This window comes from Rhinoderma darwinii (assembly GCF_050947455.1).
Source record: "Rhinoderma darwinii isolate aRhiDar2 chromosome 2 unlocalized genomic scaffold, aRhiDar2.hap1 SUPER_2_unloc_7, whole genome shotgun sequence".
In the NCBI taxonomy this organism is placed as follows: Eukaryota; Metazoa; Chordata; class Amphibia; order Anura; family Rhinodermatidae; genus Rhinoderma; species Rhinoderma darwinii.
Window position 1 is genome coordinate 213,731 of NW_027461731.1, and position 26,115 is coordinate 239,845.

The window sequence follows — 26,115 nt, forward strand, 5'->3', positions numbered from 1 at the left end:
CGAAATTCAACTTCCCCAGCAGCGACTGAAGCTCCCTCAGCGACATTTTCTTCCTTCTACAAGCCCGTCGCACCTCCAGCCTCAAAGCACCCAACTTATCCGCCGGGAGCCGACACTCCATTGCCACCGAGTCAATTTCGATTCCCAAGAAACAAATCGTCGCTACCGGGCCCTCCGTTTTTTCCGGCGCCAAAGGGATCCCAAAATCCCTCGCCACCTTCTGCAGGGCATGAAGCAAGTTACCGCAAACCGGCGAACCCCCCGGGCCAACGCACAAAAAATCATCTAAGTAATGGATCAACGAATCGACCCCGGATACTCCCCTCGTTACCCACTCCACGAAGCTACTAAACGCCTCGAAGTATGCACAAGAAAGAGAACACCCCATCGGAAGGCACCGATCCACGTAAAAGGCCCCATTCCAAAAACAACCCAACAGCCGTTGGCTTTCTGGATGCACCGGCAACAACCTGAACGCCGCCTCGATGTCGGTTTTTGCTAGCAGCGCCCCCGGACCCGCAGCCCGCACTAACCCCACCGCCTTATCGAATGAGGTATAAACTACGGAACACAACTCGTGATCAATCCCGTCATTTACCGACGAACCTTTGGGATACGATAAATGTTGAATCAAACGAAACTTTCCGGGCTCGCGTTTAGGGACAATACCCAAAGGGGACACAACTAAATCTTTCACCGGCGACTCCACAAATGGCCCCGACATGCGCCCCAACGAAACTTCTTTTAACAACTTTTCCGACACGACTTCCGCATGCAAGTAAGCCGATTTTAAATTTCTCCGCGTAACCGGAACCTCATAAGGAGGCGGAGGAATAACAAAACCAACACTAAACCCTTCATAAAGCAACTTAGCTGCCGCCCTATCCGGATACTCATTTAGATAAGGGGCCATCCTTTCCATCCTCACCGGCGACACCCCCTTGACCAGCCCCGTGCTGGTTCCCGGACCTCTTTTTCCGCAGACATTTTGCCGCCCCGTGTGATGCCCCATTACACTCGGAGCACACGTGCTTGAACTTGCACGTGGCCCCGAACTTGCACTGGCCTTCATTGAATTGCCAGCAAAACCCCGCCTTTCCCCCGCCGCTTGGTCCACTCTGACTAGTCTGGCCTCCCTGGCCACCGCTCCCGGGAAAGGGCTGCCTAACCGGAGCCGTAACCCGTAACCAGAGAGCAATATCCTTCTGGTCCCACCGAATCGCCGGCCGAACCGCCTTCCGCTGACGGAATTGCTCATCATATCGCAGCCACGCCTGACCCCCATACGCCCTATGAGCCTCCCCAATAGCATCAAAATAACAAAATAACGCCGAACAATTTTCCGGCGCCTTTTCCCCTATCACACTAGCCAATATGGCGAACGCCTGCGACCAATTAACGAACGTCTGCGGGATAAGCCTATACCGCCGCCGTTCCTCCTCGTCCTTTTTACTCTCATCCCGCTTGCTCTTATCCAAATTGAATTTAGCCAGCGGCAAGAGAGAAAAAATTTCAACATATTCATCTTTCCAGATCCGATCACGCACCTCCTGCTTTAAATGCGCCCCCAACGGACCCTCAAAACAAACATACACCTCCCCCCGAGCACGATCGTCCATGCGCACTCGATCGCCGTCCTTCTGTGCCTCAGTCTGCACCGACACCGCGACCGCCTCTCTAACCGCCACCACAGGACGCGCCTGCAACGATCCCACTTCCCTGGGGCCTTCCCAAACTACCGCAGGGGACACTTCCGTTACTACCGGCGCCGCGGCCCTATCCAGGCGCCCCACCAGCTCCCGTAAGCAACCCACTAAATCTGCCAAACCCGCTCCGTCGCGTCCGCCCGCGCCACTACCGGCCCCCGATGCTATGCTAGCAGCCCCCCCGCCGACACCCGACATAAAAATCGCTGGATAAGACAATAATGGAGTTATACACTCACCGGGCTGCACAGGCGCTGTGTTCCCGTCAGCCGGACCATCCTGACCTCGACGATAGACGTCCAGTTCACCTTCCTCCAGTTCTTCTCTCGCCGACGACTGTCCCTCCCAACGACCTCTTCGGAAAGGGGATGAGGACGCGCTGACCGATGGGCCGGCAACCTGCCGCCCGACCGCCGGGACCCAGACTTCCGACCGGACCTGTTGCCTCGACGTCGCTGCAGATCTAGTCGTCCGTCTAGACGATCCTGACGAAGCCTGCCCCCTGGCCGGAACATCACCATGCGGGGCGGCCGTACCTTGCTCTCGACATCTTCCATCTGATGGGGGAGGGGTGACAGGGAGCCCGGCCTGCGACTCCCTGCTTACCGCCGGACCCCGTCGCGGCCTGGGATTCCTGCCAGGACGCAGGGCCTGGGAAGGGGCGGTCCTCCCAGCTGCCTGGCCTGCAGCGTCCGGGATCGGGCTCCCTCTGCGACGCCGTGTCCGCGGGACTACCTCCGGACTCAGGCGCTCTGGAGGTCGGGACCGCCGAGAGGGACGGGTCGACACAGCCTGCATCGCCGTCACCCCTGCTACCGCTCTCTGCCTGCCCAGCGCAGGAGCGGTTGTTGCCGACTCCCCCCCCGCCGCCATAGCCATGCTCGTAGGGGGGCCGGGGGAGGGGAGCCTGTCCCTTACAACAGACCCCGAACGCCGTGCCCGACGTGGCGAAACGGCGTCCGGGATCCGCGTTAATGCAGCCACGGTCTCCTCCAGCCATCCGGGACCGTGGTGCACAGCAGCGGCACGCAGCCGCTCTAAAATCAGGGCCTCTGCCATACTAAAAAGCCGGGCAACGGGGAGCTTTGCTTCTTGTGTATTACTCCTCCCGCTGCTTCCGGCTCAATGCCGAGAAACAGCGGGAAGCGCAGTAACGGCCCCCCCGTCCCCCCTAGCTCCTCCCCGTCCCTCCTTCAGCTCCTTCACCTTTCCCTCACCTCTTAACATTAACCCTTTCCCTACCAGGACGGTCATGTCGGCTTCCCTCAAGCCTGCAGCTGCGTCCAGCCTCTTCTGGACTGGATTAAAGCTGATACAAGGTGTGAAAGGAGAAGGGGTGGCAGTGGGCATGCACTTACTGCTGCTGCTGCTGCTGCTGCTGCTGCCAGTGTTTGCACGGCAGGAGGGCAGTTGGGCGTTGCCAGGAAGGCGTTTTTATGTCGATTCCTCCTCTTTCAGCACTGCATTGTGGTGCAAGCAAAAGAAGCAAATCCTGTCTTGCTTCCTCTCCGGCCTTTATTCACCTCCCGCTTAGTAGCTGTGAGTGTGTGTGAGCCTGCAGGGCCCCATGGAATTGCCTAGGAGTAGGCTGAATCGCTGCAAGGGGTGAACAGCAGTATTGGGCAGGCTCGGTCAACGCGCGGCCCGTTCGGGTTATCGCTTCTCGGCCTTTTGGCTAAGATCAAGTGTAGTATCTGTTCTTATCAGTTTAATATCTGATACGTCCCCTATCTGGGGACCATATATTAAATGGATTTTTAGAACAGGGAGATGGAAATAGAGCTTGCTCTGTCCACTCCACGCATTAACCTGGTATTGCAGTATTTCCAGGACCGGTGCACCCTTTCCTTATGTGTTTACTAAAATCAGATTCCAAAAGTGCTTTTTGTGTTTGCCATTGTTTTTGTCTTTCGGATGGGATCTCCCCTTTTAATCCCATTATTTCAACACCTGTTGGACAATGCATTTGTACAGTCATGTGTGATAATGAGCTAATTTATTAAATGCAATTAATTAATACATTGCCACCTCTTGTTTTGTGTCGTCTGTGTTTCTGTGTTTCCGGCATTTCACATTGGAACAGCTCATTCACCTTCCTTGTCTTCTCTCCGCCCTCCCTCCTAGGTAGGTTAAAGAGCTGCACCTGAGCCAGCCACTGATTGATGCAGCACCATAGTCAAATAGTGGAGTGGAGTAGGGGAACAGCAAACAGCCATTAAAGCAGCCAGCCCGCCCGCCCGCCCGTCACAATGGACCTACCTGTGTACACTAGATGGATGTGATGGAATGTACTGTGGTCCCTACATTTCAAGAAGAAGTAAGAATTGCAGTTGCAACAAACCATTGCTTGCCTACAAAGAGAGCAGCAATTTGGATTTGTTACTATGTTACCTGGAAGAATAACAAACTGTGCAAGGATGGAGGTTGTAGGAGCAAGAACAAGTTGTCTGTAAAGTTGGTGGATGCCTATTTTCCATTTTGCAGTCCCTTGTCTCCCTCTTGTGGCCTCCTGGAGGCAACTAGCTGTGCAAAAAAAAGACAGCCTGGGGGCCGGCTGTTGCAGTGTTGCCCTCTCAGGCAACACTGAGTGACTGACTGAGCCGCACCGTCTTATATAAAGTTCAGACGGAACTTTGCACGTGTCATAGTGGAGACCTCAGGAGCCAGAGCCAGCTTTCTGACATCATAATGGGGCCTCAGAGATAAAAGCCTGGGCCCAGGCAGTGTTGGTCAGTGCTGCTCAGCAGGCAGCACTGGACTGGATTAAAGCTGATACAAGGTGTGAAAGGAGAAGGGGTGGCAGTGGGCATGCACTTACTGCTGCTGCTGCTGCTGCTGCCAGTGTTTGCACGGCAGGAGGGCATTTGGGCGTTGCCAGGAAGGCGTTTTTATGTTGATTCCTCCTCTTTCAGCACTGCATTGTGGTGCAAGCAAAAGAAGCAAATCCTTGACCTGCCTAGGTAGAGTCGTGTGTTAACCTTAGACCATACTATCCCCCCACCCCCATTTAGTAAAGACACATGACACCGAGGTTGGATGTGAAATGGCCACAGCAGCCGTTTATTAATTTCACAGTTTTATAAAAACAATTTAAATCCGAAACATTCGGATAACTAGTTAGGAATCCACCAGAGAATTCCTCCTAATAATTCACATGACCCAACATGGGTCAGAATCATAAATAACAATTAAACGTTAACATTAACCCGAGCAGAGGAAGTCCTTGAAGCCCCTTCAGATGTTCCTTTCAAGAACACACCGAATTAGCCATCTGCAAACCACCAATTACCTCCAGCCGTAAACCAGCTCGGAAGCACCGTTCACCTCTGCAGATGGCTCCAACCACTAGAAGTACACTTCAAGGGGATAACACCCGATGAAGCCCTCAAGTGATATACCGACCACTAGAAGTCCACTTCAAAGGGATAACACCCGATGAAGCCTTCAAGTGATATACCTTCTACCAGAAGACCACTTCAAAGGGATAACACCCGATGAAGTCTTCAACCATGTACCTTTTTTGGGGGACGCATACCCCCGATGCGACCCCCCCACCATTTTGTACTGACTGGCCTCAAGGACTCCCCCCGCCAGCTGCCATGACAACAGAACCTACTCCGGAAAAAAGAAAAACAAGTTAAATAAGCACACAAAATAACACACAACACTCATAGACGGACGTACATAAGACCTAAGGAGTAACAAACCAAGGGTGGGAGGGTGGGAGCTTGCTTACTCTATGTTACTCCTCCCGCTGCTTCCGGCTCAATGCCGAGAAACAGCGGGAAGCGCAGTAACAGCCCCCCCGTCCCCCTTAACTCCTCCCCGTCCCTCCTTCAGCTCCTTCCAACCCAACTTTCCCTCACCTCATTAACCCTTTCCCTACCAGGACGGTCATGCCGGCTTCCCTTAACCCTGCGGCTGCGTCCAGCCTCTTCTTGACCTGCCTAGGTAGAGTCGTGTGTTAACCTTAGACCATACTATCCCCCCACCCCCATTTAGTAAAGACACATGACACCGAGGTTGGATGTGAAATGGCCACAGCAGCCGTTTATTAATTTCACAGATTTATAAAAACAATTTAAATCCGAAACATTCGGATAACTAGTTAGGAATCCACCAGAGAATTCCTCCTAATAATTCACATGACCCAACATGGGTCAGAATCATAAATAACAATTAAACGTTAACATTAACCCGAGCAGAGGAAGTCCTTGAAGCCCCTTCAGATGTTCCTTTCAAGAACACACCGAATTAGCCATCTGCAAACCACCAATTACCTCCAGCCGTAAACCAGCTCGGAAGCACCGTTCACCTCTGCAGATGGCTCCAACCACTAGAAGTACACTTCAAGGGGATAACACCCGATGAAGCCCTCAAGTGATATACCGACCACTAGAAGTCCACTTCAAAGGGATAACACCCGATGAAGCCTTCAAGTGATATACCTTCTACCAGAAGACCACTTCAAAGGGATAACACCCGATGAAGTCTTCAACCATGTACCTTTTTTGGGGGACGCATACCCCCGATGCGACCCCCCCACCATTTTGTACTGACTGGCCTCAAGGACTCCCCCCGCCACCGCGAAACAGGCCTTGACCACCTTAAGCCTGTGAGTTCCTCCACACCACCACCGCCCTTTCTATGCCTTCTGCTATCGCCAAGCTCCAAAGATCAATGCCAACCTCGGTCAGATGAACCCCGTCACTTCTCCAGAAATTCCCCACTCCTGACTCCAAATCCCTATGCCTCACGCAAATGCCCCCGTTCTTTGCCACAAAACGAGACACCGCCCGGTTAACTTTTATGCGAGCCTTATTGACTCTCTCCACCGATCTAGCTAACCGCCAATGCTTTCTTGGGACTATGTCCGACCACACTACCACCAACTTGGGATAAGATACCCACAAACACAACATATCATGTTTGATATCCCGCACCAACTCACGAAAAGGGCGGACTCCTAAATCATTCCCACCCACGTGCAACACTAGAACCTCCGGAACCCTATCAAGCCGCACATATGTCTGGAATTCCGCCAACACCCTGTTCCAAGACATACCTCTAAAACCCAGCCAATGCACAACCGCATCCTGTCGCGGAATGCGCAACTGGCGACCATCCGGGCGGACGTCCGCCCTCAAAGCCCCCCAGTGCACGTACGAATGACCCATCAACCACACCAGACAAGGAGGCGAATCTGAAACGGAAAACACAGTTAGGCACCACCATATAACATTTTCAAGCATAAACAACAAAATTACAACATATGGGGGCGGACATAGGACTTAAACCTTTTAGACTCCCAACGACCAATACGCCTCACCCCCTCGTCATCCAACCCCCAGCGCCCCGCTTCCGTTGCTGCGCCAATCCGGAAGGAATGAGATGAATATGAGCCTGCCGCAACCCCCACTGCCGTCAAACATTTTTTAAATACAGCTCCAAACTGAAACCTGGACAAAAACGACCCGTCCTCATGACGTAACAAAGGCAAATCTGGAGACCCCCTGTTTCTCGTAAAACCCCGCATGCACTCCACTGGGCACATGACCGACCCCGGGAGAGCGAACAAAACTATCAGTTTACCCTTCCCTACTTGGTCAGTTTTAGATCTACGCAACCATACCTCCAGCCGATCTGCAAAAAGGCTCACCTCCCCAGATCTCAGCCCCCCTGCCTGTTTAGTACTTGGCGACACCAACTCACCTATTCTAAATGCTCCGAAGAACGCTAACGAAAAAGCCAACCGGAACAGATCCATTTCATCTGAAGAACGACATACCGATGCTAATGAACCCCCCAACGAGCCAAGCAAAGCAAACGACACCGGCCTTCTACTATCCGCCTCCACCCTACCTCTGCGCAACCCCTTCAAAGCCTGCAATACCAGAAATTCCTTCGATACATCCCGCAAGCCCCGCAACTTAAGCCCAAACGCCACAGCAGATATGAACCGGTTCACCTTCGCTACTGAAAACCCCGCCTCCCAGGCATCCCCTAACCAATACAAAAGTGCCACCAACCTGTCTCTATCCGTATTGACGTCACCCAACTCTCTTACCCACTCCTCCCACTGCCTCCAACAAGCAGCATAAGCACTCCACGTCGTGCGCGCCAAAGACCTTTGTAACAGCTGCTCTACGGGACCGATACCAGATCCCAAAGATGCTCCGGACAAGCCAAACCGAGACGTTCCGCTCCCGTGGCCAATTGCCGAAACCGGTCCCACTGCGAGCGAGAAAGAGCATCAGCAATACAATTCCGTACACCCGGGACATGCACCGCCACCACCCACGCGTTCAACGACAAACACACCAACACTAAATGTCGCAACAATTGAACTACCGGAGGAGAAGACGCCGTGATGTTGTTAATGGCAAGCACCACCCCCATGTTGTCGCAGTAAAAACGGACCTTCTTATCCCTGAGCCTGTCCCCCCAAATGGTAGCCGCCACCACGATGGGAAACAGCTCGAGCAGGGCCAGATTCCGCGTGAGTCCACTGGACACCCAGCTAGCCGGCCATTGACCTGCGCACCACGGACCTCCCCCGTAAGCTCCAAAGCCACCCGCCCCAGCCGCATCCGTGAAAATATTCAAATCACTCGTATCCTGCGCTGGGGCCATCCATAGCGAGCGACCATTGTACTGGCCCAAGAAGTCATCCCAAACCTGAAGATCAGCTCGGTGCTCCTCCTTGAGCCGCACAAAATGATGCGGCGCACGCACTCCCGCCGTTGCCGCCGCCAACCTTCTACCAAACACCCTTCCCATCGGCATAATCCGGCAGGCGAAATTCAACTTCCCCAGCAGCGACTGAAGCTCCCTCAGCGACATTTTCTTCCTTCTACAAGCCCGTCGAACCTCCAGCCTCAAAGCACCCAACTTATCCGCCGGGAGACGACACTCCATTGCCACCGAGTCTATTTCGATTCCCAAAAAACAAATCGTCGCTACCGGGCCCTCCGTTTTTTCCGGCGCCAAAGGAATCCCAAAATCCCTCGCCACCTTCTGTAGAGCATGAAGCAGATTACCGCAAACCGGCGAACCCCCCGGGCCAACGCACAAAAAATCATCCAAGTAATGGATCAACGAGTCGACCCCGGATGCCCCCCTCGTTACCCACTCCACGAAGCTACTAAACGCCTCGAAGTATGCACAAGAAAGGGAACACCCCATCGGAAGGCACCGATCCACGTAAAAAGCCCCATTCCAAAAACAACCCAACAGCCGTTGGCTTTCTGGATGAACCGGCAACAACCTGAACGCCGCCTCGATGTCAGTTTTTGCTAGCAGCGCCCCAGGACCCGCAGCCCGCACTAACCCCACCGCCTTATCGAATGAGGTATAAACTACGGAACACAACTCGTGATCAATCCCGTCATTTACCGACGAACCTTTGGGATACGATAAATGTTGGATCAAACGAAACTTTCCGGGCTCGCGTTTAGGGACAATACCCAAAGGGGACACAACTAAATCTTTTACCGGCGACTCAACAAATGGCCCCGACATGCGACCCAACGAAACTTCTTTTAACAACTTTTCCGACACGACTTCCGCATGCAAGTAAGCCGATTTTAAATTCCTCCGCGTAACCGGAACCTCATAAGGAGGTGGAGGAATAACAAACCCAACACGAAACCCTTCATAAAGCAACTTAGCTGCCGCCCTATCCGGATACTCACTTAGATAAGGGGCCATCCTTTCCACCCTCACCGGCGACACCCCCTTGACCAGCCCCGTGCTGGTTCCCTGACCTCTTTTTTCGCAGACATTTTGCCGCCCCGTGTGATGCACCATTACACTCGGAGCACACGTGCTTGAACTTGCACGTGGCCCCGAACTTGCACTGACCTTCATTAAATTGCCAGCAAAACCCCGCCTTTCCCCCGCCGCTTTGTCCACTCTGACTAGACTGGCCTCCCTGGCCACCGCTCCCGGGAAAGGGCTGCCTAACCGGAGCCGTAACCCGTAACCAGAGAGCAATATCCTTCTGGTCCCACCGAATCGCCGGCCGAACCGCCTTCCGCTGACGGAATTGCTCATCATATCGCAGCCACGCCTGACCCCCATACGCCCTATGAGCCTCCCCAATGGCATCAAAATAACAAAACAGCGCCGAACAATTTTCCGGCGCCTTTTCCCCTATCACACTAGCCAATATGGCGAACGCCTGCGACCAATTAACGAACGTCTGCGGGATCAGCCTATACCGCCGCCGTTCCTCCTCGTCCTTTTTACTCTCATCCCGCTTGCTCTTATCCAAATTAAATTTAGCCAGCGGCAAGAGAGAAAAAATTTCAACATATTCGTCTTTCCAGATCCGATCGCGCACCTCCTGCTTTAAATGCGCACCCAACGGACCCTCAAAACAAACATACACCTCCCCCCGAGCACGATCGTCCATACGCACTCGATCGCCGTCCTTCTGTGCCTCGGTCTGTACCGACACCGCGACCGCCTCTCTAACCGCCACCGCAGGACGCGCCTGTAACGCTCCCACGTCCCTGGGGCCTTCCCAAACTATCGCAGGAGACACTTCCGTTACTACCGGCGCCGCGGCCCTATCCAGGCGCCCCACCAGCTCCCGTAAGCAACCCACTAAATCTGCCAAACCCGCTCCGTCGCGTCCGCCCGCGCCACTACCAGCCCCCGATGCAATGCTAGCAGCCCCCCCGCCGACACCCGACATAAAAATCGCTGGATAAGACAATGATGGAGTTATACACTCACCGGGCTGCACAGGCGCTGTGTTCCCGTCAGCCGGACCATCCTGACCTCGACGATACACGTCCAGTTCACCTTCCTCCAGTTCTTCTCTCGCCGACGACTGTCCCTCCCAACGACCTCTTCGGAACGGGGATGAGGACGCGCTGACCAATGGGCCGGCAACCTGCCGCCCGACCGCCGGGACCCAGACTTCCGACCGGACCTGTTGCCTCGACGTCGCTGCAGCTCTAGGCGTCCGTCTAGACGATCCTGACGAAGCCTGCCCCCTGGCCGGAACATCACCATGCGGGGCGGCCGTACCTTGTTCTCCACGTCTTCCATCTGATGGGGGAGGGGTGACAGGGAGCCCAGCCTGCGACTCCCTGCTTACCGCCGGACCCCGTCGCGGCCTGGGATTCCTGCCAGGACGCAGGGCCTGGGAAGGGGCGGTCCTCCCAGCTGCCTGGCCTGCAGCGTCCGGGATCGGGCTCCCTCTGCGACGCCGTGTCCGCGGGACTACCTCCGGACTGAGGCGCTCTGGAGGTCGGGACCGCCGAGAGGGACGGGTCGACCCAGCCTGCATCGCCGTCACCCCTGGCACCGCTCTCTGCCTGCCCAGCGCAGGAGCGGTTGTTGCCGACTCCCCCCCCCGCCGCCATAGCCATGCTCGTAAGGGGGCCGGGGGAGGGGAGCCTGTCCTTTTCAACAGACCCCGAACGCCGTGCCCGACGTGGCGAAACGGCGTCCGGGATCCTCGTTATTGCAGCCACGGTCTCCTCTAGCCATCCGGGACCGTGGTGCACAGCAGCGGCCCGCAGCCGCTCTAACATAATGGCTTCTGCCATTTCTAAAAAACCGGGCAACGGGGAGCTTGCTTACTCTATGTTACTCCTCCCGCTGCTTCCGGCTCAATGCCGAGAAACAGCGGGAAGCGCAGTAACAGCCCCCCCGTCCCCCTTAACTCCTCCCCGTCCCTCCTTCAGCTCCTTCCAACCCAACTTTCCCTCACCTCATTAACCCTTTCCCTACCAGGACGGTCATGCCGGCTTCCCTTAACCCTGCGGCTGCGTCCAGCCTCTTCTGTCTTGCTTCCTCTCCGGCCTTTATTCACCTCCCGCGTAGCTGTGAGTGTGTGTGAGCCTGCAGGGCCCCATGGAATTGCCTAGGAGTAGTCTGAATCGCTGCAAGGGGTGAACAGCAGTATTGGGCAGGCTCGGTCAACGCGCGGCCCGTTCGGGTTATCGCTTCTCGGCCTTTTGGCTAAGATCAAGTGTAGTATCTGTTCTTATCAGTTTAATATCTGATACGTCCCCTATCTGGGGACCATATATTAAATGGATTTTTAGAACAGGGAGATGGAAATAGAGCTTGCTCTGTCCACTCCACGCATTGACCTGGTATTGCAGTATTTCCAGGATCGGTGCACCCTTTCCTTATGTGTTTACTAAAATCAGATTCCAAAAGTGCTTTTTGTGTTTGCCATTGTTTTTGTCTTTCGGATGGGATCTCCCCTTTTAATCCCATTATTTCAACACCTGTTGGACAATGCATTTGTACAGTCATGTGTGATAATGAGCTAATTTATTAAATGCAATTAATTAATACATTGCCACCTCTTGTTTTGTGTCGTCTGTGTTTCTGTGTTTCCGGCATTTCACATTGGAACAGCTCATTCACCTTCCTTGTCTTCTCTCCGCCCTCCCTCCTAGGTAGGTTAAAGAGCTGCACCTGAGCCAGCCACTGATTGATGCAGCACCATAGTCAAATAGTGGAGTGGAGTAGGGGAACAGCAAACAGCCATTAAAGCAGCCAGCCCGCCCGCCCGCCCGTCACAATGGACCTACCTGTGTACACTAGATGGATGTGATGGAATGTACTGTGGTCCCTACATTTCAAGAAGAAGTAAGAATTGCAGTTGCAACAAACCATTGCTTGCCTACAAAGAGAGCAGCAATTTGGATTTGTTACTATGTTACCTGGAAGAATAACAAACTGTGCAAGGATGGAGGTTGTAGGAGCAAGGAGAACAAGTTGTCTGTAAAGTTGGTGGATGCCTATTTTCCATTTTGCAGTCCCTTGTCTCCCTCTTGTGGCCTCCTGGAGGCAACTAGCTGTGCAAAAAAAAGACAGCCTGGGGGCCGGCTGTTGCAGTGTTGCCCTCTCAGGCAACACTGAGTGACTGACTGAGCCGCACCGTCTTATATAAAGTTCAGACGGAACTTTGCACGTGTCATAGTGGAGACCTCAGGAGCCAGAGCCAGCTTTCTGACATCATAATGGGGCCTCAGAGATAAAAGCCTGGGCCCAGGCAGTGTTGGTCAGTGCTGCTCAGCAGGCAGCACTGGACTGGATTAAAGCTGATACAAGGTGTGAAAGGAGAAGGGGTGGCAGTGGGCATGCACTTACTGCTGCTGCTGCTGCTGCCAGTGTTTGCACGGCAGGAGGGCATTTGGGCGTTGCCAGGAAGGCGTTTTTATGTCGATTCCTCCTCTTTCAGCACTGCATTGTGGTGCAAGCAAAAGAAGCAAATCCTGTCTTGCTTCCTCTCCGGCCTTTATTCACCTCCCGCGTAGCTGTGAGTGTGTGTGAGCCTGCAGGGCCCCATGGAATTGCCTAGGAGTAGGCTGAATCGCTGCAAGGGGTGAACAGCAGTATTGGGCAGGCTCGGTCAACGCGCGGCCCGTTCGGGTTATCGCTTCTCGGCCTTTTGGCTCAGATCAGAGTTTATTGCTCTGGTCTGGGTTGGGGGTGCGAGTGTTCCTGCAGTAGCAGGAGACCTCTTGAGTGGTGATCCTCCTATGGTCCTGGACCGATAGGCAAAATGGCAAGTATGGAATTTTCAACAGGTATACAGAAGACCGTCCGGCTGAAGGTGGATACCGCAGACAGTGTGAAGAACTGCATCTCGTATATTGGTCATGAAATCGTGGAAAAAATGGCTGGTATTACCTTGGAAAACGATGTGTTTTGTATCCAGGAATCTAAAAAGCAAGGTATTTATGACGTTTCCTTTTATAATGATGGGACCTGCCTGCTTTTTTACGAGTGCCTGAAGACCAACGCTGCAAACCAGGTACTGAAAAATGTGACTTTTGTTCCACTATTTGAGTTAGAGGAAAAAACTGTTTTTATCCATGTGTTCAATCCTTTCACTGATGTCAATGTCCTAAAGAATTTTCTTGGACAGTACTGTTTGAGTGTGAAAGGGGGGGTAAAACAAAGAAGTATCCTCAATATTTTCAATGGTACCTATAAATTTTGGGTAAAATTAAGGCCGGACGAGAGTTGCATTGGGGGAGTGAGACACCCACCTGCCAACTTTTCTGTGGCTGGGAACAGAGGCTACCTCTACTACCAAGGGCAGCCATCTTTCTGTAGGAACTGCTTCAAATTTGGCCATTTAAGGGAGGATTGCCCAGGGGTTAAATTATGCAGGAATTGCAAAAATCCTGGACATGAGGCTGGGGCGTGTCCACAGCCTAGAGCCTGTGACCTGTGTGGACAAACTGGCCATATGTATAGAGACTGTCCTGAGGTTGTAAAGAGGAGGGAAGAAAGGAAGAAGCAAGAGGAAGCTAGAAGGCAAAGAAACCAAATAGATCTTGATAGGAAGAGGGAGGAAGGAGCAAGAATTTTGAGGATCTCTGAGGAGGCGGAAAAAAGGCATGAAAATGAAAGTGTTCAAGTGCAGCAGCAGGTGGAGATGGGGGAGGTGCTGATGAGCCCAGCTGTGGAATCTCCCATGAGCACTGTGATCGAGGAGTCGTTAAGAATTGACTGGTCTCTCTCCGAGGAAGATGAACCTCCTGCGGGGGAAGTGTCTGTCTCAGGTGCAGAATGTTTTCGCCCCCCCAGGAAAACGGCAAAAAAGCCACGGTTTGAAAAGGAGGAGGAAGCGGAGATTTCATTGGAGAACCCGTTCGAATCTCTATTTGAGGCCCACATGGATACAAGCGCTGGCGGAGAAGGTACTTCCAAAATACGCCCGGGAAAAATCCTTAAATAATGACACTGCTTAAATTTCTTCCTTAGGGTTGTTTTTTTATTATGTCTTTGAAATTTTTGTCTTCTAATGTCCGCATGTTTAGAAGTAGAGCTAGAAGGGCTCTCATACTAGATTTTCTAGCAAACCAAAATGTGGATGTAATCTGTGTACAAGAGTGTGGATTAGATTTTGTGGTGGGGCAGGAGGAGTGGGTGCACGGGCCTGCAATATGGTCAATGTCTAATAAAAATAGAAATGATGGTATAGGGATTCTATTCAAAAACAAAAAAATAGAAATTTGCAGTTATACTGTTATTGAGGAGGGAAGGTGTGTGATGGTGGTGGTGAGATTTAATAGAGTGAATGTTCGTATAATTAATATATATGCTCCAGCTAATAAGAATGAAAGAGTGGAATTGTTGGAAAAAGTTAAAATGTTTTTGCCTGGGAAGGATCCGGTTGTGTGGATAGGGGACTTTAATTGTGAGATTGATGGAAAAAATGTGGATGTGTCTGGTAATGTGGTTAAAAATATATTGTTTGATTTTCAGTTGAAGGATGTGATAAAATTATGTGGGGTAGACCCCCAAGATACATATTTTTCAGACAGGGGTATTTATAGTTCAAGACTAGATATGTGTTTTGTGTCGAAAGGTGTGATGGGAAAAAATTATATGCAAATGAGGGTAATATATTCAGATCATGAGTGTGTGATGTGTGAACTGGTTTTGGATGTGGAATGTATAAGTGGGAGGGGTTTATGGAAATTAAATGTTAATTTGTTAGAAGATGAGGAGGTGTATGGGAAATATGCTAATTTGTATGGGAGTTGGTGTGGAAGGAAGAAAGAGTTTGTAGATGTGTTGGAGTGGTGGGATTGGGTGAAGCAAAAGACAAAAGTATATTTTAAGAAAGTGGGTTATAGAAGAGCAGCTGGTAGAAGGAGAAAGTATGAGTGCTTGTATAAAAGATTGGGGTTTTTGAGGAATTTGAAGAAGAATGGTTGGGAGGTGGATGAGAAGATTGAGGAAGTTAAGAAGAATATGAAAGAATGGATGGTGAAGAAGGGTAAGGAAATTATGTATCAAGCAAGATTGGATAAGGTAGAAAAGAATGAGAAATGTTCGAGATATTTTTTTAAAAAAGTGATTGGGAAGAAAGAGGATTTAGTATGTGTGTATGATAAGGATGGGAATGTGGTAAAAGGGAAAGTGGTGTTAAGAGTGGTTGAAGAGTTTTACAGAGAATTGTATGCAGTAAAGGAGTGTGATAGAGATTTGGAGTCTGATGTGGTGGCTGTGATTGAGAAGCAGGTGGAGAGAGTGGAGTATGATAGGCTGATGAGAGGAGTTGGGGAGGAAGAGGTTAAAACAGCTATTGAAAGCATGTCAGTGAATAGAACTCCGGGAGAGGATGGGTTGCCAGTGGAGTTTTATAAGAGAATGTGGGATGTGATTAAGCTAGATATGATTGAGATATATGTTTTTATGCGGGAAAAGTGTAGATTGGCGGAGAGTATGAAGAGTGGAGTGGTTGTGCTGATTTATAAGAAAGGGGATGAGAAGGATGTAAGGAATTGGAGACCTATAACTTTGTTGAATGTGGATTATAAGATTTTTGCTAAAATGATTGCCAATAGAATGAGAGATGTGATCAGTCAGGTGATTGGGGAGGATCAGGTGTGTGGAATTCCTGGGAGAAGGATTGGGGAAAATCTTTGTTTGTTGAGAGATGTGTTGTGGGATGCAAGGGAGAGAAAGCAAGAGGTTAGTGTGTTGTCTATTGATTTTGAAAAAGCGTTTGATAGGTTGTCGCATGATTTTCTGTTTAAAGTGTTGGTGAAGTTGGGGTTTCCTGGAGACTTTGTGAATATGGTGAGGATGTTGTATAGGGGTGTTGGCAGTAAGATTTTGATAAACGGATGGGTGAGTGAAGAAGTGAAGGTGTGTTCGGGTGTTAGGCAGGGATGCCCTTTGTCCCCTATAGTCTTTGTGTGTGCTTTAGAACCATTATTAGAGATGATTAGGAAGGATAAGTGTATGAGAGGAATACAGATTCCAGGGGGTGGTGGGAAAGAGCTGAAAGTGTTGGCGTATATGGACGATGTGTGTGTGCTGTGTGATTCTATTGCAGTTTTGAGGAGGGCAAAACTATTGGTGTCCTTGTTTTGTGGTGCGTCTGCTTTTAGGGTAAATTGGAAGAAAAGTGAGTATAAGAGGTTTGGAAGTTCAGGTATGAACGAGGACTTGGGTGTGAAAAGAGTGGACGGTGCGATTCAAATTTTGGGGGTTAAAATGGATGAAAAATTGGATGGAAGTGAGAGTTGGGTAGATGTGGAGAAAAGAGTGAGTAGGAAGTTGAGATTTTGGAGTTTGAGAGAGTTGACGTTTGAAGGAAAGATAATGGTGATAAAAAGTGTGATTTTGCCGATTTTTCTGTATCTTGCTGTGGTGTTTCCTCCGGGGTATATGGTTGTAAGGAAATTGAATAGAATTGTGTTTGTGTTTTTCTGGGGAACGACAATGGAGAGAGTGAGAAGGGAGACTGTGCTGAAGGACTGGGTGAATGGGGGTATGAATTTTCCTAATATTGAAGTGTATTTAGGGGTGAATGTGATGTTTGCAGTGAAGAGGATGCTGGGAGGTGATTGGAAATTTGCATGCATGGTGAGATTTCTGGGTGGGAAGGTGTTAGGAAAAATAGGATGGATGAAAAGAGATTTAAGGAAGCCGTATGCGTTTGTGAGTCCTAAATGGTATGAGTTTATTGAGAATTTTATGAGGAAGTTTGGATTGACCACGGTGAAGAAAGAATGTTTGAAAGATAAGAAGAGTGTGTTTAAGTGTATAAAAGATATGGAAGTCCAATGTAATATAAATATGGTGAGAGGTCAGTGTGTTGGTAAGGTGTGGAAGGGGTTGAGGACAGATGGTATTACAAATAGACAGAGAGAGATTGTATGGCAGAGTTTGCATGGTGGGTTGTCAGTTAGAGAGTTTCAGAAAAATCGTGGAGTTGTGAGGAGTGATTTGTGTCCAAGAGAGAATTGTGGTGGGAGCGAAAGTATAGTGCATCTGTTTTGGAATTGTGGGGTGGCACAGGGAGTTTGGAGGGGTATGGGTCCGTTACTTAAGGAGTTGGTTGGGATCAATAGGTTATGTATGGAAATAGTTTTGTTTGGGCTTGCGAGTGTAAGTGAGAAAAATCAAAGGGTATTATTTGTCATGCTAGCAATTATAAAAGAGGTTTTGTGGGATGTTAGGAACCTGTATGTGTTTAGAAAAAAAGATGTAACTGTGGAAGGATGTTTGAGAATGGTATTGGATAGGATGTATACAGTGTATTTGGTAGATAAGGAAAGGTTGGGGGAGGGGGATGCAGAAGGGATTTGGAAGGTCTTGAAGTGGAGGTATATGGTGAGAGTGTAGTGGAGGGGTGGAATTTTTTTGATATGATTTCTGTATTTGCTTTTTGTTATATGAAAATTTAAAAAACCTAAATGAAAAAGCCTGATGATGATTGGATGGAACCGTTCAGAATATCTAGGATACTGATAGTAAGTATCGACAGGATATGAACGAGTGCTTTTAAACAAAATTAATCCAAACCTGAAGGTTTTAAAAAAAAAAAAAAAAAAAAAAAAAATCTGTTCTTATCAGTTTAATATCTGATACGTCCCCTATCTGGGGACCATATATTAAATGGATTTTTAGAACAGGGAGATGGAAATAGAGCTTGCTCTGTCCACTCCACGCATTGACCTGGTATTGCAGTATTTCCAGGATCGGTGCACCCTTTCCTTATGTGTTTACTAAAATCAGATTCCAAAAGTGCTTTTTGTGTTTGCCATTGTTTTTGTCTTTCGGATGGGATCTCCCCTTTTAATCCCATTATTTCAACACCTGTTGGACAATGCATTTGTACAGTCATGTGTGATAATGAGCTAATTTATTAAATGCAATTAATTAATACATTGCCACCTCTTGTTTTGTGTCGTCTGTGTTTCTGTGTTTCCGGCATTTCACATTGGAACAGCTCATTCACCTTCCTTGTCTTCTCTCCGCCCTCCCTCCTAGGTAGGTTAAAGAGCTGCACCTGAGCCAGCCACTGATTGATGCAGCACCATAGTCAAATAGTGGAGTGGAGTAGGGGAACAGCAAACAGCCATTAAAGCAGCCAGCCCGCCCGCCCGCCCGTCACAATGGACCTACCTGTGTACACTAGATGGATGTGATGGAATGTACTGTGGTCCCTACATTTCAAGAAGAAGTAAGAATTGCAGTTGCAACAAACCCTTGCTTGCCTACAAAGAGAGCAGCAATTTGGATTTGTTACTATGGTACCTGGAAGAATAACAAACTGTGCAAGGATGGAGGTTGTAGGAGCAAGGAGAACAAGTTGTCTGTAAAGTTGGTGGATGCCTATTTTCCATTTTGCAGTCCCTTGTCTCCCTCTTGTGGCCTCCTGGAGGCAACTAGCTGTGCAAAAAAAAGACAGCCTGGGGGCCGGCTGTTGCAGTGTTGCCCTCTCAGGCAACACTGAGTGACTGACTGAGCCGCACCGCACCGTCTTATATAAAGTTCAGACGGAACTTTGCACGTGTCATAGTGGAGACCTCAGGAGCCAGAGCCAGCTTTCTGACATCATAATGGGGCCTCAGAGATAAAAGCCTGGGCCCAGGCAGTGTTGGTCAGTGCAGCTCAGCAGGCAGCACTGGACTGGATTAAAGCTGATACAAGGTGTGAAAGGAGAAGGGGTGGCAGTGGGCATGCACTTACTGCTGCTGCTGCTGCTGCTGCCAGTGTTTGCACGGCAGGAGGGCATTTGGGCGTTGCCAGGAAGGCGTTTTTATGTCGATTCCTCCTCTTTCAGCACTGCATTGTGGTGCAAGCAAAAGAAGCAAATCCTGTCTTGCTTCCTCTCCGGCCTTTATTCACCTCCCGCTTAGTAGCTGTGAGTGTGTGTGAGCCTGCAGGGCCCCATGGAATTGCCTAGGAGTAGGCTGAATCGCTGCAAGGGGTGAACAGCAGTATTGGGCAGGCTCGGTCAACGCGCGGCCCGTTCGGGTTATCGCTTCTCGGCCTTTTGGCTAAGATCAAGTGTAGTATCTGTTCTTATCAGTTTAATATCTGATACGTCCCCTATCTGGGGACCATATATTAAATGGATTTTTAGAACAGGGAGATGGAAATAGAGCTTGCTCTGTCCACTCCACGCATTGACCTGGTATTGCAGTATTTCCAGGACCGGAGCACCCTTTCCTTATGTGTTTACTAAAATCAGATTCCAAAAGTGCTTTTTGTGTTTGCCATTGTTTTTGTCTTTCGGATGGGATCTCCCCTTTTAATCCCATTATTTCAACACCTGTTGGACAATGCATTTGTACAGTCATGTGTGATAATGAGCTAATTTATTAAATGCAATTAATTAATACATTGCCACCTCTTGTTTTGTGTCGTCTGTGTTTCTGTGTTTCCGGCATTTCACATTGGAACAGCTCATTCACCTTCCTTGTCTTCTCTCCGCCCTCCCTCCTAGGTAGGTTAAAGAGCTGCACCTGAGCCAGCCACTGATTGATGCAGCACCATAGTCAAATAGTGGAGTGGAGTAGGGGAACAGCAAACAGCCATTAAAGCAGCCAGCCCGCCCGCCCGCCCGTCACAATGGACCTACCTGTGTACACTAGATGGATGTGATGGAATGTACTGTGGTCCCTACATTTCAAGAAGAAGTAAGAATTGCAGTTGCAACAAACCATTGCTTGCCTACAAAGAGAGCAGCAATTTGGATTTGTTACTATGTTACCTGGAAGAATAACAAACTGTGCAAGGATGGAGGTTGTAGGAGCAAGGAGAACAAGTTGTCTGTAAAGTTGGTGGATGCCTATTTAACATTTTGCAGTCCCTTGTCTCCCTCTTGTGGCCTCCTGGAGGCAACTAGCTGTGCAAAAAAAAGACAGCCTGGGGGCCGGCTGTTGCAGTGTTGCCCTCTCAGGCAACACTGAGTGACTGACTGAGCCGCACCGTCTTATATAAAGTTCAGACGGAACTTTGCACGTGTCATAGTGGAGACCTCAGGAGCCAGAGCCAGCTTTCTGACATCATAATGGGGCCTCAGAGATAAAAGCCTGGGCCCAGGCAGTGTTGGTCAGTGCTGCTCAGCAGGCAGCACTGGACTGGATTAAAGCTGATACAAGGTGTGAAAGGAGAAGGGGTGGCAGTGGGCATGCACTTACTGCTGCTGCTGCTGCTGCCAGTGTTTGCACGGCAGGAGGGCATTTGGGCGTTGCCAGGAAGGCGTTTTTATGTCGATTCCTCCTCTTTCAGCACTGCATTGTGGTGCAAGCAAAAGAAGCAAATCCTGTCTTGCTTCCTCTCCGGCCTTTATTCACCTCCCGCTTAGTAGCTGTGAGTGTGTGTGAGCCTGCAGGGCCCCATGGAATTGCCTAGGAGTAGGCTGAATCGCTGCAAGGGGTGAACAGCAGTATTGGGCAGGCTCGGTCAACGCGCGGCCCGTTCGGGTTATCGCTTCTCGGCCTTTTGGCTCAGATCAGGTTCATTGCCTGGTCTGGGCCGGGGGGTTCGGCCTTTCGTGGAGTCCTATCCGACGTTTTTGGGAGCGATCACCGTGCCGTTGGGCATTCCCTTTCAAGATGGCAGCTGTGCGTAACACTATCCGTTTTGTGGTGAATGAGCAGAGGAGAGAAGAAGTTGATACTGGACATATCATTGAGAACATCCTTCTGGACCTGGCTGGAGTTAAGTTGGTAGAGGTATTCTGTATCCAAGCTTTCAGCAATATTGCTACATATGATGTATCCTTTTTTGAGGCCGCCTACTGTTTAAATGTATTTCAGTTGCTCAAGGAGAAACACATGCATGAGGCTTTAACATCTATTGAAGTGCAACCTCTTTTTTCAGCAGTGGAGAAATGTATTACCATCCACATGTATAACCCATTTCTGGATAGAAGGCTGGTCAGGGCCTTCTTAGCTCACTACTGTACCCATGTTAGAGGAGGTGTGGAGCAGAAGAACCTATGGGGAGTTTTCAATGGTGATATTAAGTACTGGGTCAGGCTGAAACCTGACTCCAGCTGTATTGGAGGAGTGATGAATCCTCCTGCAAATTTTTCAATTGGTGGTAATAAGGGATATCTTTATTACCAAGATATGCCATGTTTTTGCAGATCATGTTTTTCCTACGGGCATACCAAAGATGCATGCAAAGGCAAAGTATGCAGGAATTGCAAAGAAACAGGACATGAGGCTAGTGCATGTATTTCCCCATCCAGGTGTGACATTTGTGGTTTGCCGGGTCATACTTGTAGGAAATGTCCAAAGGTGTTTCCCTTTTTAGGGCAAGAGAGAAGAACATGGGGCAGACAGGTGAGAACAACAAGTTCCCTTGCTGCCACTTCTGATGCAATTTCAGAGCCAGCTGGCAGTGTTTCTGTGCCTGCTTCTCAGGACCCTGGGAAAGCTGGATTAGGAGAGGTTCTAACCTCACATACTAACAGCATGGAGTTGGGTGTGGTCCCTCCTGCAGAGCAAAGTGTTGATGAAACACCTGGGGTTATGCCTATGGAAGGTGAAGACACAGCGCCACCTATTGGGTGTGCTTCCCCTGATGATGGTGCAAGTATGCAAATTTTGTCTTTTTCTAGCCCAGAGTCAAAAATGGAAGACTCAGCTAAAGTGGAGTGGTCAATATCGGAGGAGGACGAGAAGGAGGCCAGGATGCCTAGTGCCACTAGTGCTGAAATTTTTCATAAAGTGGTCTCAAAAAGGGGGAAGTCTGGAAAGGCGGTGAAGAGACTGAAGATAGGCTTATTGGAAGATTCTGCTCATGCAAATCCCTTCTCATTGCTGGACAGTGACTCTAGTTCTAGCCCTAAGTCATCTGAGGTGGCCTCAGAAGTACCCAGCTCTCCTGGGGAAGGTTTCCTCAGTGAAGTCAATGTGGCAAATCTGGAAAGAGCTATGTATTTCCCTGGGACGTGATATGTTCTGGTTATCTCATGGCTTTCCTTTGCACTAACCATACTATGCCCGCATGTCTTTGAGATTAAAGATTGTCTCTCAAAATGTACGGGTGTTCTCCTCTGCTCACAAGCGTGCTGCAGTCCTGGACTTTTTGGCCTCTAAGGGCAGTGACATTGTTTGTGTACAAGAATGTGGTTTGTCAAAAAATCCTAGTAAAGAAGAATGGAAGTTTGGGGAAGCAATTTGGTCCTTTTCTTCCACAAATAGGAACGATGGAATTGGTATTCTCTTTAACCCCTTAGTGTCTAAGCCTGTTTTGGCCTTCAGGACCAGCCCTATTTTTGCAAATCTGACATGTGTCACTTTATGTGGTAATAACTCCAGAATGCTTTTACCTATCCAAGCGATTCTGGGATTGTTTTCTCGTGACATGTTGTACTTTATGATACTGAAAAAATTTTGTCATTAAATTCAATATTTATTTGTAAGAAACGCCAAGATTTAGAGAAAATTAGTAAAAATTAGCATTTTTCTAAATTTTAATGTATTTACTTGTAAAACAGATAGTAATACCACACAAAATACATACTAGTTTATATTTCCCATATGTCTACTTTATGTTTGCGTCGTTTTTTGAACATTCTTTTATTTTTCTAGGACGTTACGAGGCTTAGAACTTTAGCAGCAATTTCTCATATTTTCAAGAAAATTTCAAAAGGCTATTTTTTCAGGGACCAGTTCAGTTCTGAAATGGCTTTGAGGGCCTTATATATTAGAAAGTCACCATAAATCACCCCATTTTGAAAACTGCACCCATCAAAGTATTCAAAACAGCATTCACAAAGTATTTTAGCCCTTTAGGCGTTTCACAGGAATTAAAGCAAAGTAGAGGTGAAATTTACAAATTTCATTTTTTTTCTTCAAAAATTAATTTGTAATAAATTTTTTCTGTACCACAGAAGGTTTTACCCAAGAAATGCAACTCAATATTTATTGCCCAGATTCTGCAGTTTTTAGAAATACCCCACATGTGGCCCTAGCGCGGTCATGGACTGAAACACAGGCCTCAGAAGCAAAGGAGCACCTAGTGGATTTTGGGCCTCTATTTTATTAGAATATATTTTAGGTACCATGTCAGGTGTGAGGAGGCCTTGTGCTGCCAAAACAGTGGAAACACCCCAACAGTGACCCCATTTTGGAAACTATACCCCTCAAGTAATTTATCTATGGGTATAGTTAGCATTTTGAACCCACAGTTTTTTTGCTAAATTTATTTGAATTAGTATGTGAAGGTGAAAATCTACTTTTTTTGTGAAAAAATTAGGAAATTTTAAATTTTTACAAGGAATAAAGTAGAAAAAACACCCCAACATATGTAAAGCAATGTCTTCCGATTATAGCAATACCCCATATGTGGTAATAAATTGCTGTTTGGACCCACAGCAGGCCTCAGAAGAGAAGGAGCACCATTTGGATTTTGGATTTCTGATTTTGCTGGAATAGTTTTCAGTGCCGTGTCGCGTTTGCAATGCACTGGAGGGAAGAAAACCGTGGAAACCCCCCAATAGTGACCCTATTTTGGAAACTATACCCCTCAAGGAATTTATCTATGGGTATAGTTAGCATTTTGAACCCACAGTTTTTTTACTAAATTTATTTGAATTAGTATGTGAAGATGAAAATCTACTTTTTTTCTGAAAAAAGGTAGCCATTTTTAATTTTTACAAGGAATAAAGGAGAAAAAGCGCCCCAACATTTGTAAAACAATTTCTCCTGATTACGTAAATACCCCATATGTGGTAATAAACTACTGTTTGGACCCACACCGGGGCTTAGAAGGGAAGGAGCGCTATTTGGCTTTTGGAGCTCAAATTTAGCTGGAATGTTTTTGGGTGTCATGTCGAATTTGCAAAGCCCCTGAGAGACCGAAACAGTGGAAGCCCCCCAAAAGTAACCCCATTTGGGAAACTACACCACTTAAGGAATCTATCTAGGGGTATAGTGAGCATTTAGGCCCCACACGTCTTTTGCAGAATTTATTAGAATTAGGCCGTGAAAATTAATATCAACATTATTTCCACTAAAATGTTGCATTTTTTCAATTTCACAAAGGAGAAAGGAGAAAATGCACCCCAACATTTGTAAAGCAATTTCTCCCGAGTACGGCAATACCCCACATGTGGTCATAAATGTTTTTTCATTAGAAAGTAATTAACCCTTTACGAACTGATTCATGTTTTGCTTTTTCGTTTTTCCTCCCCGCTTTCCAAGAGCCACTACTTTTTTATTTTTCTGTCAATAGAGTGGTGTGGGGGCTTATTTTTTGCGGGACGAGCTGTTGTTTTTATTGGTACCATTTTTTGGTACGATGCCATATCGGTGGACATAAACGGCTGTTTGGGCACGCTGTAGGGCTCAGAAGGGAGGGACGCCATTTGGCTTTTGGAGCGCATATTTTGCTTGGTAGAAGCTCTGGCGTTTTGCTGGTATTTCAGTTTATAATGTTGGGGCACATGTAGGCTGGGCAGAGTACATCAGGGGCATAATAAGAGGGTATAATAATGGGGTAAATAAATAATAATCCACAGATATGTGGCCGGTGTCGCACTGATAAATGGTGCCCGATCTTATCCGCTTTTGGATCGCTGCACATTTTGCATCGCCATAATCTGGGAGCCGGAACTTTTTTAATTTTTTCACCACCGGAGCCGTGTGAGGGCTTATTTGTTGCGGGACAATCTGTAATTTTCATTGGTACCATTTTGGGGTACATGCGATTTTGTTGATCACTTTTTATTCAATTTTTCGGCAAGCCAGGTAACCAAAAACCATCAATTCTGACAATGATTTTTATTTATTTTTGACGCCGTTTACCCTGGGCTATAAATGACTATTATACTTTATTCTGCGGGTCGGTACGATTACGGCGATACCATTTGTATATACGTTTTTTTATGTTTTGCAGCGTTTGAGCAATAAAATAACTTATTTAGAAAATAATGTATTTTCTGTGTCACCGTATTCTGAGAGCCATAACTTTTTTATTTTTCAGTCAAAAAAGCTGTGTAAGGGCTTGTTTTTTGCGGGACGGGTTGTAGTTTGTATCGGTACTATTTTGGCGTACATGCGACTTTTTGATCACTTTTTATTACATATTTTGTGAGGGGTGGTGACCAAAAAATAGTGATTCTGGCATTGTTTTTAGTTTATTTTTTTTGCGGCGTTCACTGTGCGGGAAAAATAATATTATAGTTTTATAGTTGGGGTCGTTACGAACGCGGTGATACCAAATGTGTGTACTTTTTTTTTTACGTGTTCATTTTTTTTCCTATAATGAAAGACTTATTATAGGAAAAAAAGCAGTTCATGTTTATGTCACTTATAACTTTTATTTTTACACTTTTTTTAAAACATTTTTATTCTTTTTTTTTACTTTTTTCACTTGTCCCACTAGGGGACACTTAGACTTGCAGCTCTGATCGCTGCTGGAATACATTACACTACACACGTAGTGTAATGCATTTCAACTGTCATTGTGACGTGACAGTCACACTGACAGGAAGCCTACGACGACCACCCTCGGGGTGGTCCTCATAGGCTTCTGTACATGGCAACCCGGAAGCCATTGTCTGGCGTCCGGTTGCCATGGGTACCATCGCCAGCCCCCGTGATTTCACATGGGGGCTGCCGATCGGCGCTAAAGACCTTAATTGTGGCGTTCA

The 26,115-nt window shown here is 48.3% G+C and overlaps 4 non-coding genes across 4 annotated transcripts; all 4 read left to right on the top strand.

Annotated features, from left to right (window-relative positions):
* The first annotated feature begins 3,361 nt into the window (after positions 1–3,361).
* On the top strand, positions 3,362–3,552 carry LOC142682019 (U2 spliceosomal RNA). Its single transcript, XR_012853833.1, has one exon. It is a non-coding gene; the product is annotated as a U2 spliceosomal RNA (small nuclear RNA).
* An 8,112-nt stretch (positions 3,553–11,664) lies between these two features.
* LOC142681960 (U2 spliceosomal RNA) lies at positions 11,665–11,855 on the top strand. Its single transcript, XR_012853779.1, has one exon. It is a non-coding gene; the product is annotated as a U2 spliceosomal RNA (small nuclear RNA).
* A 6,165-nt stretch (positions 11,856–18,020) lies between these two features.
* LOC142682096 (U2 spliceosomal RNA) lies at positions 18,021–18,207 on the top strand. Its single transcript, XR_012853893.1, has one exon. It is a non-coding gene; the product is annotated as a U2 spliceosomal RNA (small nuclear RNA).
* A 1,271-nt stretch (positions 18,208–19,478) lies between these two features.
* LOC142682018 (U2 spliceosomal RNA) lies at positions 19,479–19,669 on the top strand. The gene has a single exon (XR_012853832.1). It is a non-coding gene; the product is annotated as a U2 spliceosomal RNA (small nuclear RNA).
* The last annotated feature ends 6,446 nt before the right edge of the window (positions 19,670–26,115 follow it).